The sequence below is a fragment of the Triturus cristatus genome, chromosome 2_1 (genome assembly GCF_964204655.1).
Source record: "Triturus cristatus chromosome 2_1, aTriCri1.1, whole genome shotgun sequence".
In the NCBI taxonomy this organism is placed as follows: domain Eukaryota; kingdom Metazoa; phylum Chordata; class Amphibia; order Caudata; family Salamandridae; genus Triturus; species Triturus cristatus.
In genome coordinates, this window is record NC_140581.1 from 1,155,256,219 (window position 1) to 1,155,272,613 (window position 16,395).

The window sequence follows — 16,395 nt, forward strand, 5'->3', positions numbered from 1 at the left end:
ATTTAACTAATAACAATTAATTAATAATAATTACAAATAAATAAAATATATCATTATTTTTTTTATTTTAATTACATCCAACCCTATTCCCCTATAAACCCACAACCCACTACACATAAAAATTCACATAATTAATTTTAATTATCAATTAATCACTTAATAAAATTAAATCACCAATTAATTACTAATTAACAATTAATTAATTAACTATAACAATAAATAAATATTATTAATAAACTAATTATAATTTATATAATTTTAACCAAATAATAAATTATTTTTACAATTAATAATTAATTAAAAATTATTTAATCTATTAATCAAATTAATTACCAATTAATAATTGATTACCAATTAATTAATCATAAATACCAATTAAACAATACATATTAATTCATTAATTATAATTACATTACTTCCCACCCTATTCCCCTATAAACCCACAACCCACTACACATAAAAATTCACATAATTAATTTAATTATCAATTAATCACCTAATAAACTTAAATCACCAATTAATTACTAATTAACAATTAATTAATTAACAATAACAATAAATAAATATTAATGATAAAGTAATTATAATGTATATAATTAACCAATTAATAAAATAATTTTACAATTAATAATTAATTAACAATTAATTAATCAATTAATTACCAATTATTAATTAATTACCAATTAATTAATCATAAATACCAATTAAACAATACATATTAATTCATTAATTATAATTAAATTACTTCCCACCCTATTCCCCTATAAACCCACAACCCGCTCTGATACTAAAACGCTAAATTAAATGTAAAATAATTATAAATCTCTAAACATTTATTTTTAAATGTATTAAAATACATTACAATAATCTTTAACATACAAATAAAATACATATTAAATGACATTACACTAAATAAATATCGATATTATTGACATCGAAATTTTTACTTACGATATTACTTACATCGATATTAAGTACTTCGATATTATTAACTTCGATATTACTTACCTTGGGATCGATATTCTGTCCATCGATATTCTTGACTTCGATATTCTGTACCTACGATATTAAAAACATGATATTATTGTAGGTCGAAATTTAAAACTCGATATTTTGGCTAAACACCATACAGAGCAAACTGCCTCAGAATAGCACTTTATAAGGCAGGTATATAGGGACACAAGAAATGTGCAGAGTTGCAATTAATAGAAAATGACACCTTTTAGCAACCCCCAAAAGTACCTCAGTATACGTATCCCACTCAGAACTTGGTGCCCCTTTTCTTGCAAATTTAATTAAGTTCGAACCAATTTTGCTGTGGCATAAAATCTAGACCTCAGAATACACAGACCGCAACCAAGCAATTATAGCCTACTGCCTTAAATCAACTTCATATACTTGCATTGCGCGGTTGGCGTACATCCAGCGGTTCTTTTATGACATGGCTCACCCTGAATATTTTGAGAAATGAGACCTGTTAGTTACTATTAGCAGAGAAACATTGAAAAGGGATGCTATGAAACATTTGGAAAATCCTAAATTGATAATTGAACTCCCACAACCTACTATTTGAAAGAATCAATTGATATTAACTACTTTTAATATTCAGCCTTATCTCAAAACTGTCTTAAACTCACGACATAGGTGTGTTCTTACGCGTTTAAGACTGGATATATTTCACTGATTATGTAATTTCCCTATTATGAATCATTGGTCCAGAAAACTGATAAACTGTCCCTGCGATGACAGGATGCCCCAGAACACCATTCATGTGGTTCTCTTTAGTACATTTTATTCCCACTATGGGAAGCGGTATATTTTACCGATTATTAGACAGTTGTGTTTTACACAATGTCATCCTGCATATTTGTTTTTGCAATCATTGCCAACGCTAGAAATTTGTTGTGGAATGTCATCATTTTTATGGGCTGTTTTTTATGCTAGGAAGAGCATGACATTAGCTACTACCTAGAACACGGCAAAAAGAGCAGGTACTCGAGGGTCATAGGCAGTAAGGGCCACAGGAATAAGTGAAATCGTTAATTAATATGAAAAATATTGCACTAATGTATTTTTATAATTTTATGAATATATCTGTAGAAACATACAATGGAAAATCTGGCAGCTAGATGTTTTTAACATTATGAGCTTATGTTTATATTGTTTTTTTAAATGTACTTAACTGTATTTTATTAGATGTAATAAAATGAAATCGATGAATGTTTTTCACTTATACAACTGCTTTTATGGACGTTTGTTATGACTCCGAATAAAGCTATACATGACATGTGGAAAAAGCTTATTGACACATTATCTCTGATTTGCATATTTAGATTAATTAGATACTCATAAGCTTATCATATGAAATGTAGGTTTGTACATAACTCTGCTGACAGCTTGCTGTTCCCCTGCACTGTTCTTCAGGATCAATAACTTCAAAGTGCAAATAAATTTTAATTGACTTATTCTGTGACATGGTAATGCTGATGGATGTATTCTCCTTCCACATGAATTCTGATGGACTTTTCTGTCATAGTACTAGACCACGGTTACTCATAGTACGGCCCGCAGGCCGCCAGCGGCCCAGCAAGCCTTCCTTGGCGGCCCGCGGACCTTGCAGATATCCTACCTGTGTTTTAAAAAAAAAAATTAAATAGTGTTAACAAACACTGCCGGTTGCAGCAGCCCGGACTCTGGGACTCTGCTCTGTGGGGGCCGGAGGATTCCAGTGATTGTCAAAGTGGAGATGCAGGGGCCTAAGAGGTGAAATACAACAAAGCTTTATTAACATGTAAATGGTCTTTTAAAGACCTGTGAAGTACTCCGTGCGGCTGTGTGTGCGCGCTGGGAAGCTGTCTCAGCCCGGGCTGAGGTCTGACAAAGCTGTCTCAGCCCGGACTGAGGGCTGACACACACACGGGGTGAGATGACAAAGGGTGACGGAGGGAGGGAGAGGGAGACAGAGGGAGAGGGAGACAGAGAGAGAGAGGAAGGGAGACAGAGGTTGACAGAGGGTGACAGAGAGAGGGAGACAGAGAGGCGCAGTCTGGGGGAGACAGAGGAAAGGAGACAGAGGGAGAGGGAGGGAGGCGGAGGGAGACAGAGAGAGACAGAGAGAGGGAGGCAGAGAGGGAGACAGAGGGAGGGAGACGGAGGGAGGGAGATGGAGGGAGGGAGATGGAGGGAGACAGAGGGAGGGAGGGAGACGGAGGGAGACAGAGGAAGACGGAGGGAGGGAGACGGAGGGAGAGAGACAGAGGGAGAGGGAGGGAGACAGGGAGGGAGACAGAGGGTGACAGAGGGAGGGAGGGAGACAGAGGGAGGGAGACCGGGAGGGAGACAGAGGGAGAGAGACAGAGACAGAGGGAGAGGGAGGGAGACAGAGGGAGGGAGAGAGACAGGGAGAGATAGAGGGAGGGAGACAGAGAGAGAGACGGAGGGAGGGGGACAGAGGGAGGGAGACGGAGGGAGGGAGACTTAGAGAGGGAGATGGAGGGAGACAGAGGGAGGGAGACGGAGGGAGGGAGGGAGACGGAGGGAGGGAGTGAGACGGAGGGAGACAAGGAGGGAGGGAGACGGAGGGAGACGGAGGGAGGGAGGAAAACGGAGGGGGAGGGAGGGACAGGGAGACAGAGGGAGAGAGACAGAGGGAGAGGGAGGGAGACAGAGGGAGAGAGACAGAGGGAGAGGGAGGGAGACAGAGGGAGGGAGAGAGACAGGGAGGGAGACAGAGGGAGGGAGACGGAGACAGGGAGACGGAGACAGGGACGGAGACGGAGACAGGGAGGGAGACGGAGGGAGAGGGAGGGAGAGGGAGGGAGTCAGACGGAGGGAGGGAGAGGGAGGGAGACAGAGGGAGACAGAGGGAGGGAGAGAGACAGGGAGGGAGACAGAGAGGGAGACAGAGGGGGAGGAGGGAGACAGAGGGAGGAGGGCGATGGAGAGAGGGCAACAGAGGGAGGGCGACGGAGGGAGGGAGACAAGGAGAGAGACGGGGAAGAGAGACAGGGGGAGAGAGACGGGGGAGAGAGACAGGGGGAGAGAGACAGGGAGAGAGAGACAGGGAGAGAGAGACAGGGGGAGAGAGAGAGGGGGGAGAGAAGGAGGGAGAGGGGGAGAGAGGGGGAGGGAGAGGGAGGGGGAGGGAGAGAGAGAGAGAGAGAGATGTGTGTGTGCCGGGTCTGGTGGCTCAGTGGACGAAGGCGTCTGCTGCAGGGACCTGTGTTCAACCTCATGGTCACAATTTGTTTTGCTTTAGCCCCGCCCCTCCCCCTCTGACCCCGCCCCCACCGGTGCGGCCCTCGGCCACAAACCACACTGTAAATTTGGCCCCCGAGAGAAAGTTTGTGAGTACCCATGTACTAGACAAAGCAAACACAAGGAGATGATGGACGTAGCGCTGAAACTTTTCAGACACTAACCCCCAGTCACAGATCTGGGTTGAATCCATCATCGTTCTTTATCTCACTTTGCCACCCCAGTTCTGAGCCAGCCATATGCAAATCAGTCTTGAACCTGTTCCTTAGGGGAACAGTCCAGCCCAAACGGCCAAGCCAGCTCTTCCCTGGACCGAAAACAAGCATCCTGGGACCGGTTTTAGGGTAACACCCCTCATCAGCCACGCTAACTTGAATCCAGTGGCAAAGTGAGCACTGGATCCACGTCTGGGCATACCTTGCCAACCTAGGGCAACTAAAACAATCACAGGGAGATGCTGGACGAGCGCTGAAACTTTTCAGACACTCACCCCCAGTCCCAGATCTGGGTTGAATCCATTATCGTTCTTTCGCTCACTTTGCCAACCGAGAATACATTAGACAGCCTTTACATTTCATGTCATAGGATATATGATGGAATACTATAAGTCATGGCTTCATTTCGCAGATTAGCATGATTAATCCTGTGCTACTAATACGTTTTACCATGCACCTGAACAGCATCTGGCAAATAAATCAAACACACAAAATCCAATGAGAAGATGCTTGTAATATGTCTAACCACTGGCAACCGCTCAGAGTAGTATTCCAACCCATCACTGTGTTCAAAATCAAAAACAAATAAAATGATCACTTATGCAAAACTGTCCAGTGATCCTATGAGACGCCACAAGGTGAAGGATTCACTGGCAGTAACCTGCAAAAAAACATGTTCAGAAAGTTTTATGTATACATTAGTGTGTAGAAAAACAAGGCTAGGACAAAACAGCTAGGTCAATGATCATACTTAGGTTAGCATGCATGAGATGTCTATGTGTAGGAAGATCAATGCAAGGGTATCAGACTGGATAGCAATCCCTGCCACACACCCCATTACAATTAGTCTCAACTACCCTTTAATTTAATTTGTTTTTGATTTTGAGCACATTGAGCAGCAGCTCTGAATCTAGGTCCAGAAGAAAGCCGCAATGCCTCTGTTGAGGGTTACAGGCTGAACCATGTCAATCTTTTTTGACACTTAAAGTAGGTTTATTCTTCCCCTATAGTGCCCTGTTTTCAATCCTGGCACTAGGGATGCACCAATAAAGGTATTTTCAGACTCTGTAGCAAGTTTTAACTATCACCTTCACTTTGCTCTGCTACCCTCACTACCTTAGCTCATCTCGTTGGCAATTATCATACCTTTCTTTCCACAAAACATCCTTGAACTCCTCCCTCTCACATAGGGGGTTGTAGTCTGTACCTAGATTAGGCATCACAGTATGAGGAGGTTCCCAATGATGAAGCATGCCACCTACGGCTAGTGAGGGAAATAGTCCTTTAAAAGGGAACCTCCATTATGGCTAGGTCTATAGCTAAGATAGCATCTCTTATAGACCCAAGGGTTTCCTTTTTGGTGGTTTATGTATTAGATAGGGGAGTCAACCCTTGCAGGTCTCTAAACCTTCTCTTGCCCTCTTGTGTGAAATACCTGCTCCAATACCACCAGTATCCCAAACTGCTAAGTCTGGTCCTCTCAGAACCGTAACTCAAGCAACCCAAGACCGGTTTTGTGTGTTCCACTCTACAAAGAAATAACAATGTACATAAAGGAATTTTGTGTCTGAGAACAATAATTCTTCTAGATGCGCTGGTAGATCATGAAATACTGGAATATTTTCAGAAACTCCACGACCTGATCTAGACTTTTCTGTAAAATCTGTGGCTTTTAGCAAGACAACTAATAGTTAAATATTTACCTTTCAGACCATTTCTTTAAAAAAAACGAAACAGAGGTTTTGCGCGCAGCTTAGAAAAGAATGCACACAGGCTCTGTGCTTTTTAATGGGAACATTGGTTCTAGGTGAGGACTTGCCTGGTGTTGTTTGATGCAGGCTTGTGGAGGGTGTGACCTATCCAACACCAACGTCTTTTTATGATTTCTTCATGAACAGAAAGTTGGAAAGCCTTCTGCCATAGGTCGTTGTTGCAGATTGCTCACCCCTCTATGTTAAGTTTATCGGCTATGAGAAGACATTCTACAACATGGACAGAGAGGCACTTCGGAAACTTCTCTGCCACTATGGTGTGCCAGATAAACTCACAAGAATCATCAGGAACTCTTTCGAGGGAATGACCTGCAATATAGTTTATGGAGGACAACTTACAGAAGCCTTCCAAGTGAGGACTGGAGTCCACCATGGATGTTTTCTCTCACCTTTAGTCTTCCTGCTGGCCATATACTTTGGATCATGAAGACATTCACAACAAGGAAAAGAAATGGGATTCAGTGGACACCTTGGACGCAGCTCAATGACCTGGACTTTGCAGACGACCTGGCCCTACTCTCCCATACCCACCTGCAGAATCAGGAGAAGACTGACTAAGTGGCAGCCACAACAGCACAACTTGGCCTCAATATCCACAGGGGAAAAACCAAGTTCCTGAATGCTAACACAGCCAGCACTACAGCAGTCACTCTTGCAGGCGATGCAATGGAAGAGGTTGAGGCCTTCACCTATCTGGGCAGTGTCATAGACAAGCAGGGCGGCACGCACACCAGCGTCAAGGCAAGTATCAGCAAAGCAAGGGCTGCCTTTATTCAGCTAAAGAAGATCTGCAGCTCCAAGGACCTAATGCTGCAAACCAAGATCAGGCTTTTTAACACCACCATAAAATTGGTCCTTCTGTATGGAGCAGAAACATAGAGGACAATAGCGACCACAACCAACAAAGTCCAGACCTTCATCAACACCTATCTGATGAAAATCCTCCAAATCTGCTGGCCAAACACCATCAGCAACTAAAAAAAAAGCAATACAATCACCCTAAATATTAGATGGCTCGATGTTACTGGGATGCAACCTGTCCATGTCTGGGTTTTGCTTTTACAAATCATTGTTTTCAAGTGTTTTAGCCTGATTTGTTTAATTGAACTGAAACAGAATTAGTAATTCCAGAATGCACTGATCTGATACAGAATAAGAGGTGTTCCCATAACATGGAGCCTTTTAGTAATCCTATATCTGGCCCTTGTACATTTCCATGGCTTTTTGAGTAAGAATGAATATATAACTTTAGAAAAGTAAACAGCTATAACTAATCTTGCAAAGGTTCTAATAATCTTTATCATTAGTCACATTTGCAGGTAAATGTAAAGGAGTAGGAGCATTTGTGGAGCACGAGACAGTTCGATAAAGGGCCTGCCAAATTGGTATGTCTTGGCCCAAGATGGAATGGAGTGGCATTCTGTGCCAAGTCTGTCAAAATAACTGGAAACTTTCAACTATGTGGAACCTTCAGCCCTATAAGTTGGTGCCTGCATGTAAGCCAATTTTAGCATGAGGGCCTTGTGTCACAAAATCTCATGGAGTGGCATTGTGTGCCAAGTTTATCAGAATAACTGGAAACATCCAAACATTTGGAACCTTCAGCCCCATAAGTTGGTGTCTGCATCTGAGACAATTTTAGCATGAAGAACTTGTGTCACAAAATCTCAATGGGTGTGACCACAAAAGTACTTATCAGTATGTAGAAAACCATTTTTATGAGCTGGAAATTTCTTTAGACTAATAAACGGTCTATATCTGTCCAGATCAGATAATACCAACTTGTGGAAGATGTCAATGTTGTTACCCATACATAAGGTTGATGTCCATTTTGATTTATCTTTAAGGCCGCTAGGTACAGGCGTGTCACTGATCAAATTCAAATCCCGCATGACAATATCAGCACTCACAACCTCCTCCTCACACTCAGTCAGTGACATCTTCCACAAGTTGGTATTAGCTGATCTGGACATATAATGACAAAACACAGCGACCTGTTAAGGGGTATGACAATCTTTCTCTTGGTGAGAGAAAATCACTGAAGAGTTTGATGAAAGATGACAGCATTACTATCAGGGAGGCGGACAAAGGGGGTAATATTATGGTTATGACAAGTACTGACTATGATACAGAGATTCTCTCCCAATTGAATGATACTACATGTTATGAGTCACTTACAGGGAACCCTATTTGGAAACTCACTGATCACATCAACACACACCTCAAGCAATGGTATGGTAGGGGCCTGCTGGATGATGAGGATATGAGTTATCTCAGGGTAGATCGACCTAGGTACCTATGTATCTACACACTTCCCAAGGTACATAAAGAGCTCCCATTTCCACCTGGGAGACCGATTATTTCTGGCAATGAAGGACCAACAGAAACCTTGTCAGAATATGTTGAAATGTTTTTGAAGCCCTTGGTTAATAACTTGCCATCCTTTGTTAGAGACACGAAACACGTACTAGGCACACTATCTGATTTGACTTGGGAGGATGACATGACATTGGTGACTTTAGACATCACTGCTCTGTATACGAGCATTAGAAGAGAGGACGGGCTTAAGGATATTAGAAAGATGCTCAGTGTTAGATCTGCAAGCACATGGGAACACACTGAAATGGTTATCAATATGATCAAACTTATTCTTGATAACAATATTTTTATTTTTAAAGTCAATTGGTACAGACAAAAGCAAGGCGTTGCCATGGGCTCCAGGTTATCACCTTTGTATGCTAACCTTTTCATGGGTTGGCTGGAGGAGGTGTGGATCTGGACTCTGAGCACCGTTGGTAGCAAATGGAATGACTCAATTTTATACTGGGGGCGATACATTGACGATTGCTTGATGGTATGGACAGGAGACAACACAAAACTAGAAGAGTTTGTTAAACACCTCAACAACAATGATTTTAATATCAGATTTACGTATGAGAATAGTAAAGACAAGATTGCCTTCCTTGACACAGAACTGTATATCAGAGAAGGTAGAATACATAGTCGACTTTTCAGGAAGACAATCTCGTGCAATTCTGTGCTACACGCTACTAGTGCTCACCCCTCACATCTGATTAAAACGATTCCATATGGAGAGCTTATCCGAGCTAGGTGTAAATGTAGCCATGACCCAGAGTTTGAAGAGTGTGCTAACAATATGTTGAAACGTTTCAGAAGAAGAGGTTATGATAGCTGTGTTCTTGATTCTGCGAGATCACGGGACAGCAAAATCAAAAGGTAAGACACGTTGAGAGAATGTCCTGAACAACATAACAAGAAAAATGATGACATAATAAGAATGATTACTAATCACAACACATTATCCAAAATACTTGTCAAAAGCCTTAAAAGACACTGGCATATTCTGAGGGGGGGATACTCACCTTAGTAACTTCATTAAATCTAGACCAGACATAATTTACAAGAGAGGCGTAAGTCTGAAGAATTTATTGAGTCCAAATTACCGCATTCCTAAAAGAAATAGTGATGGGCTCAAAATAGAGACTACAGGTTTTATGGTTGTGGACATTGTGTGGCGTGCAAATGGGCAAGTAGTGGCAAAAAAGAATTTGTGGGCCCTGGGGACAAACGTTATAAGATCTTTACCAATATTAACTGTAGCACTAAATATGTAGTGTACATAATAGAGTGCAGATGCAACAAAAAATATGTTGGTAGCACAATACGCACCCTGCGAGAAAGAATGGGTGAACACATAAAGGCAGTAAAACAGGGTGATCTAAGATACCCAATTGCTGCACATATCTGCCAATGTGAATCATTGCAGCATTAGTCTTTATTAACGGGATGCATCAGGATCCCTGGATGTACAGTTACCTTAACTAAGGAGGCCCCTAAAGACAGACACCCTTTGTGGGTTGGAAGTATCACCAAAAATTGAATTTCACCACAGAAAAATAATAGCCTTGAAAAAGTCGTGGGTTTACTCCCCATGTATGCGACAAAACACGTGTTGGCTTTTCGCCTTTCAACCAGTCACATGATTGACATAATAAGAAGAATCATCAAAAGAATTAAAGACTGAAGATTCTAAGAAACTTACTTTGTGTTGTGGATACATGTTCTTCTTGATTTACTTTGTTACTGTTGTTACATTGTTATTAACTCAAAATTCACGTGTGCTAGGGAATTTGGTAAATATTTGTGTTGCAGCTTAGGCCGCAGTTTCAGGAGAGGTGGGTGGTTCTCTCCTCCTTGTAGCACCGTACAATACTATTCCATATCAGGATAAGTTAGTGAATATTTCCAGCGGCGCCTTGCCTATGCCCAATACCACTATTCTCCTGTGCTTTAACATAATTACAGTGGCCCTGACTAACATACACTTGCAGTATAGTAACTTGGCAAGGGTTATCAAGTGTGATTTACTTACCACTGCGTTGTCATTGTCTGTAAGCATAATGGAACAAATGAAACCTCATAATACAGTTTGAAAAATTATTTTGTGAATGAATGAGAAAATGTTGTGAGCAGTTGCGTTGACCCAATTCTACGAAATCAGATGTTTTTACGTTCATTGCCCACCCGTTATCACAGACAAAGCCAACAATTTGATTTATTGATTTAATTCCACAGAATCATTTCCTAAGTCTTGCCAAACAGCGTTGTGCTCGTTTACAGTGGGGACCTTGTGTACTATTCTCGATTCAGAAATGTGATCTGAAGATGTGACTTCATATGCCATTGAACTCTTGAGAAACATGTGCAAAGTTCGTACATAAGGGCAACATTTGTCTTTCTGCCATGAAAGAATGCAGTCGCTCCGGAATGTGGCCATGATCTCATTTTCAGACCTTTATCTATTTTCTGGGTGTTGTAATTTTTCCATGTTATTTCAGTTTACAATGGCAGCTGGTTTTATACCAGAAGAGACATCACGACCTGACACTGGCTTTAAACGCCTTCTGTCAATGGCCTGCTAAGGATGAATAATTAACTTTGTGCAAAGCAATGTTGTGTTCTGTGTGAGTTTCCGCATTAGGTTAATCAGACATGAAAACCTAGCCCTACCCTGAAAGAACCCGGTATTTCCTGTAGGCGAGCCTTGCTCCCTGAAAATGAGTAAATCGCACATACATTATGAGTTTGTTTCTTTATTTGGCAAACACCTGTTATACAACATACAGTATATAAATGAAGCTGAAGCAATTGTAAATGTCAAGATTGATATCACCTGACTGGACAGACATTCTTAATGTTAATGTGGTCACATACCAATATGCGACAACTGTATTAACAAATGCCAATAAAAAAAGTTTCAAAAAAAAAAAACACATTATGAGTTTGTCATAGAAATACTATTTTTATTTTTCCTTGGGGCACAATTTTGAATATCTCTGAGCTACAGTCTAGGGAAAAGCAAAGTATTAATTAAGAGTGTAGGTGGTCACGCTTTAAATGAAATGTAAATGTTTCCTAATGGTCTGCTGACAGCCACTGACATGTTTAAATGGGCTTTGACTCCCTTCCCACAGCTCAGACTAGTTGGATTGACTGGCCCTTAGTGGGATCACATCCCGACGTTGTCTAAACCCTTGTGGATATTTGATTAATCAAGTCTATGGAGCTTTGACTGTATTGGGTATGTTTAGACTGGCTTTGAGCATGTTAAAATGGACTCTGAGGGCCTGAGTTTGGCAGAGGGATTACTGCGTCACAAGAATGACGCATATCCTGTCTGCCTTATTATAAGTGCATTAGATTCCATGACACTTGCAATAAGGCGGATGGGATATCTGTCACGTTGTAATGGATTAACCCATCTGCCAAGCTCTGAATGAGGCCCAGAGTCCCTTCCTCACGTCTGCTTTAGTTAGTGAGTCTGATTGGGCCGTGGTGGGCTCTACTTCGACTCATTCCTAAGAATGGTAGGCTCAGCTGTGTCTCACTCCCGTTCGTGTAACTCAATGCAAAGTTTTTGTACGCTTGTGCTTCAACATGTCATGGGCAGCCTCTACCATAAATGCACAAAACTAAAGCATTCCACATGTACTTGGTACTGCATTCACACACTTCTCCATACAGTTGTGTCTTATAAGCCTAAGAATCCTATCTCTCACTCCTTCGCTTCATGTGGTCGGGGTAACTCAAGCCCAATAAGAGTACAGCTCAGGTCATTGCATATATGAAAGGCTTCCCACATGGGCCACATCAGAAACTTGCCCCCTTTAATTGAGACACACCCGTAGAGTCGCATTCCACTCATCTGAAAATGTGCCTCTACTATACCTCATCAGCAGAATGAATTGCTGTATAATACAACTATTTAATCATTAAGCCTGGGTGTAAAACTCTGCTCTGTTCACAGAGTTTTCAGAATTTGGCAACTCTGCATTCCGCGGAGAACGCAGAATTACCGGTAAACTCTGCATTCCGCAACGGAGCGTAGGTTTTTTTTGGTCCACGCAGTCGAAATGCAATTTCGCTTGTGGGAGCGACTTGCCAGGCGCTCACGATCGCCTACGAGATTTTCAGGGCCTTTCGTGGGCACCAAGAGATTTGCTAGCTGCCCACATGCTCCAGCGAGATTTTGCATTCGCCAACACATCATTCGGGCACGCCAGTGACTTGAAGCGGAACCTATCTGCTGTACGAGATCCCGAACGCCCAAGATCTACCGCGGCTGCAATCTGGGGAAGATTCTCTCCTCGAGCAGCATCAACATCTTTCCGAACTGCAGATTTGGTGTTATAAACCTCCTCAAATTGACATTTAGCTGTGTTTTATGTGTGAGGAGTCTTCTTTTGTTTTTTTTACTTGTTTTTCAACTGGAATGAAGTACCCCAGAGTCTCCAACTTCCTGTTCCTGTCCAGCAGGCTACTCCCAGTGCTTTGTCCATCTCTGGTCACTTTTCATTTGGATTTGGAGCTGGAAGGATCACTGTTTGTATCTGCTGCATATCCCATTAAATTTAAGGACTTTGAATTTGAGTTTTCACAAGTAAGTTGCAAAACTGGACTTGTTTGTTTGATTGGGGCCATGCACCTGGAATTATTTGTACTTTTAATCGATTTTTTAAATTTATTGTGGCGAGTGGCCTGTTTCAGTAGGGGCCTAGTGATTTCTTTGCATTTAATTTTCCGTCTTTTGTAAAGAATTTTATTTTACAATTCTACATGTTTTTTAATACAGTTGACATTTTGATCTAATATGTGGCCTAGTAGTAGTCTGCCAATTGGCCTTCCAGCCAGCAAGCCCAGTGCTAGTCTTGGGTGTAATAAACAACAGTTTATGTGGTGTTTACAGCATTTAGGCTGTGGATGGGTTTGAATTGAAATACAAACTGTGCTTTTTGTGGTATTTCATTTGTTTTATATGCAAACAGTGTATAGGAGTTAAGACTAGGTGGGGTAATGCCTTTGAAGGATGTGTCTTGCTGTAAAAAAAAAAATTAGCCCAATAATTTTCGTTTTTGGCATTGCAGAATTAATTATGTTTTCTCTGATTTACAATGCCTCCTTTGTCTGGCCAATGTGTGTGTTTGCCATTGGCCAACATTTGCCTTTGTTCCAGATGTCATGTGGCCACTGGCCAGGGGCCATTTTGTATAGTCAGTGTACTGTCCTGCATGTGCTGTTTGATTGTTTTACAGTCCTCCTGCCTCTTGTTGTGGCCATGTGGCTGGCGGCTATTTTGTGCAGGCATTCAGCGTGATTTTGCCATAGGCCTGCATGAGTTCTTTGTTTTAGTCCTCCAGCTTCTTGTGAGTGACCATGTGGCTGGCAGCCATGTTGTGTAGGCAGCCAGTGTGCTTTTGCCATAGGCCTGCATGCGTTCATTGTTGTAGGCCTCCAGCTTCTTGTTGAGACCATGCGGCTGGCGGCCATTTTGGGGATCCAGCCAGTGTGCTTTCCCTATAGGCTCGCATGTCTTCTCCTTGTTCCAAATGAATGCCTTCCTGTTCACTGTTGTTCTTGATGGCAATGTGGCACTGGATGGCAGCCATTTTGTGCGTCCAAACAAATTCAGTCCTTTGTTGCCATAGGCTGCATGGATGGTTGAGCAATGAGATAGCAGTTTGCTAATAACTTATTATTATATCTTTGAGGATAACTTCACTTATGTTTACTTAGTTAGATTTTTCCAGTTTTCTTTTTTAAATTAATTTGTAAATTATGTCCTAAAACTGTATATTATGGTGAGTCATCTGTGAATGGTATCCCATGGGGTCCTCCTGCCGAACACCCGATGGATCATGTCTATATGGTGCCCCATGGGGGTCATCTTTGTGTAGGGTGGATCATGTCTTCATGAGATCCAGGAGTCCACCTACTGCATATTAGAGCAGATCTTCTCTTCATTGGGTCCCAGGTGGTCCTCCTTCTCGTTGATGGGTAATTTTTGCCTGGTGTCCCATGTGGTCTAGTGGTCCATTTTTAAAACTTTTTTTGTATAATTTAAAAAAATCTTTGTTTATGCCATTTCCCACTACATCGTGCTTCAATCAAATGAACCCCATGTCTGCTATAGATGCACAACAGCAGCATTCATTGTCTAGAGATAATACCTTCCATTGTCGTTTCATTTGTCAGGTGCACCACCCTCAGAGTCAGTGCCACATCACGTCGTGAGTGACGTGACATCACATGCCGCACATAAAGTGAGCAGTTTCATTTGTATGTTGTTGTTGTTGTTTTTGCTCTCTTGTTCTCTTCCTGAGTGGTCAGTCACCATGAAAGTAGTTATATGTTGGTGTGTTTTTCCATTTTACGAATGAGTAGATATATTTACAGTGTATTGTTAATTAAGGGAGTAACAGCAGTTACCACAAAATAAATTATATTTTTCTGTTTTTGCTACTAACTGAACAGCAACAATGCCACGTTTCACTGATGTCCTTCTTGCTTCTTTTCTTTTAGGTGCACGACAAGAAAACAACAACAAGAGACAACAACACATCACTCTCAGAGGGGGAGATCGGAGTACATGGTGGCCGGCGAGTAGCGGGTCGCGGAGGCTCCCGCGAGTCAGGAGCAAGAGCGGATCATATATATCCTAGGATAAAGCTGCATTTGCTGAAAATGCATTTAGAAGGATAGAAAGCTAAATTGTGTAGAATAATTAAAGCTTAACGGCAGTCGGGCGACATCGGAGATAATTTTCTTATTCGTATAGGCGCTTACCGGTGCTGTGGAAGTCGCCCTGTTTATGCCTTCACCTTCAGAACCTCGATGTGAAGTGTCGACACGGAGGTGGTGGAGTTGGAGTTGGCAGGGCGGATTGGACTGGACTGGAGATGCCGGCAGCTGCGAAGTTGCGGCCTCTGGAATTTCAGGAGGGGCAGGAGTCATGCTGGTCTCATGCGAGCCCGCGTGCTGGGTCGCGGACGAAAGGCCGTCGCGAGGCTCCCTCTCCAGAGCGGGAGAAGCAGGGGCAGCACTGTTGCTGCTCCTGCGTTACAACGGCTGCAGGAATCCTAGGGGAGTTCATCGGAGGAGCCAGGGACGAGGAGGACCAGCGCTGGATGTTGGGTGAGAGCTAGCAGTGAAATAAGGTTGCAGGAGTCGAATGAACATCCTGCCTGAATGTCAGAGAGATCCCGGCTGGTTTCGGGGGCAAACCAGACAAAAGCTCCTTAGGGGTTAAGACGGCGGCGCAATCCAGATACGTACTGAGAAGTGCAAATTTGAACCTGTCCATGGTGGACTCACAATTTAGTGAAAGCATACAAAAGCAAGAGGTGCAAGAAGTTAATAGGCATGATAAAAAATTACCTCCTCAAAACAAATTAACTACTGGGGACTGGTTAACTTGTAAAAATAGAAATTCATGTAAGAAAAAAAATTCATCCTTGAAACGGCAAAATCCTAAAATAACCCCATCATTAAGAAGCTACTTTAAGATTACCCCCAGTACCTTAACACTAAAACCAACAGGCGTAAAATCCATCTGCAACCCCAGTGAGATATCTGACTCTTTGGAAGGAATACCAACCTCAAACAGGTTTCAACTACTCACGGACTAGTCAGGCTTGCAAAAAGTAGAGGACGCAAAGGGATCGATAATGGCTGATGAAGCAGACAAAGTTGTAGAAATGGCAGAGCAGAGAGACTTGTGTACTCTCACAGAGGCATTGATGGTTCATTCCAAAATAACTGCATCTCAAGTATCCATGGGTAAAAACCAGGCT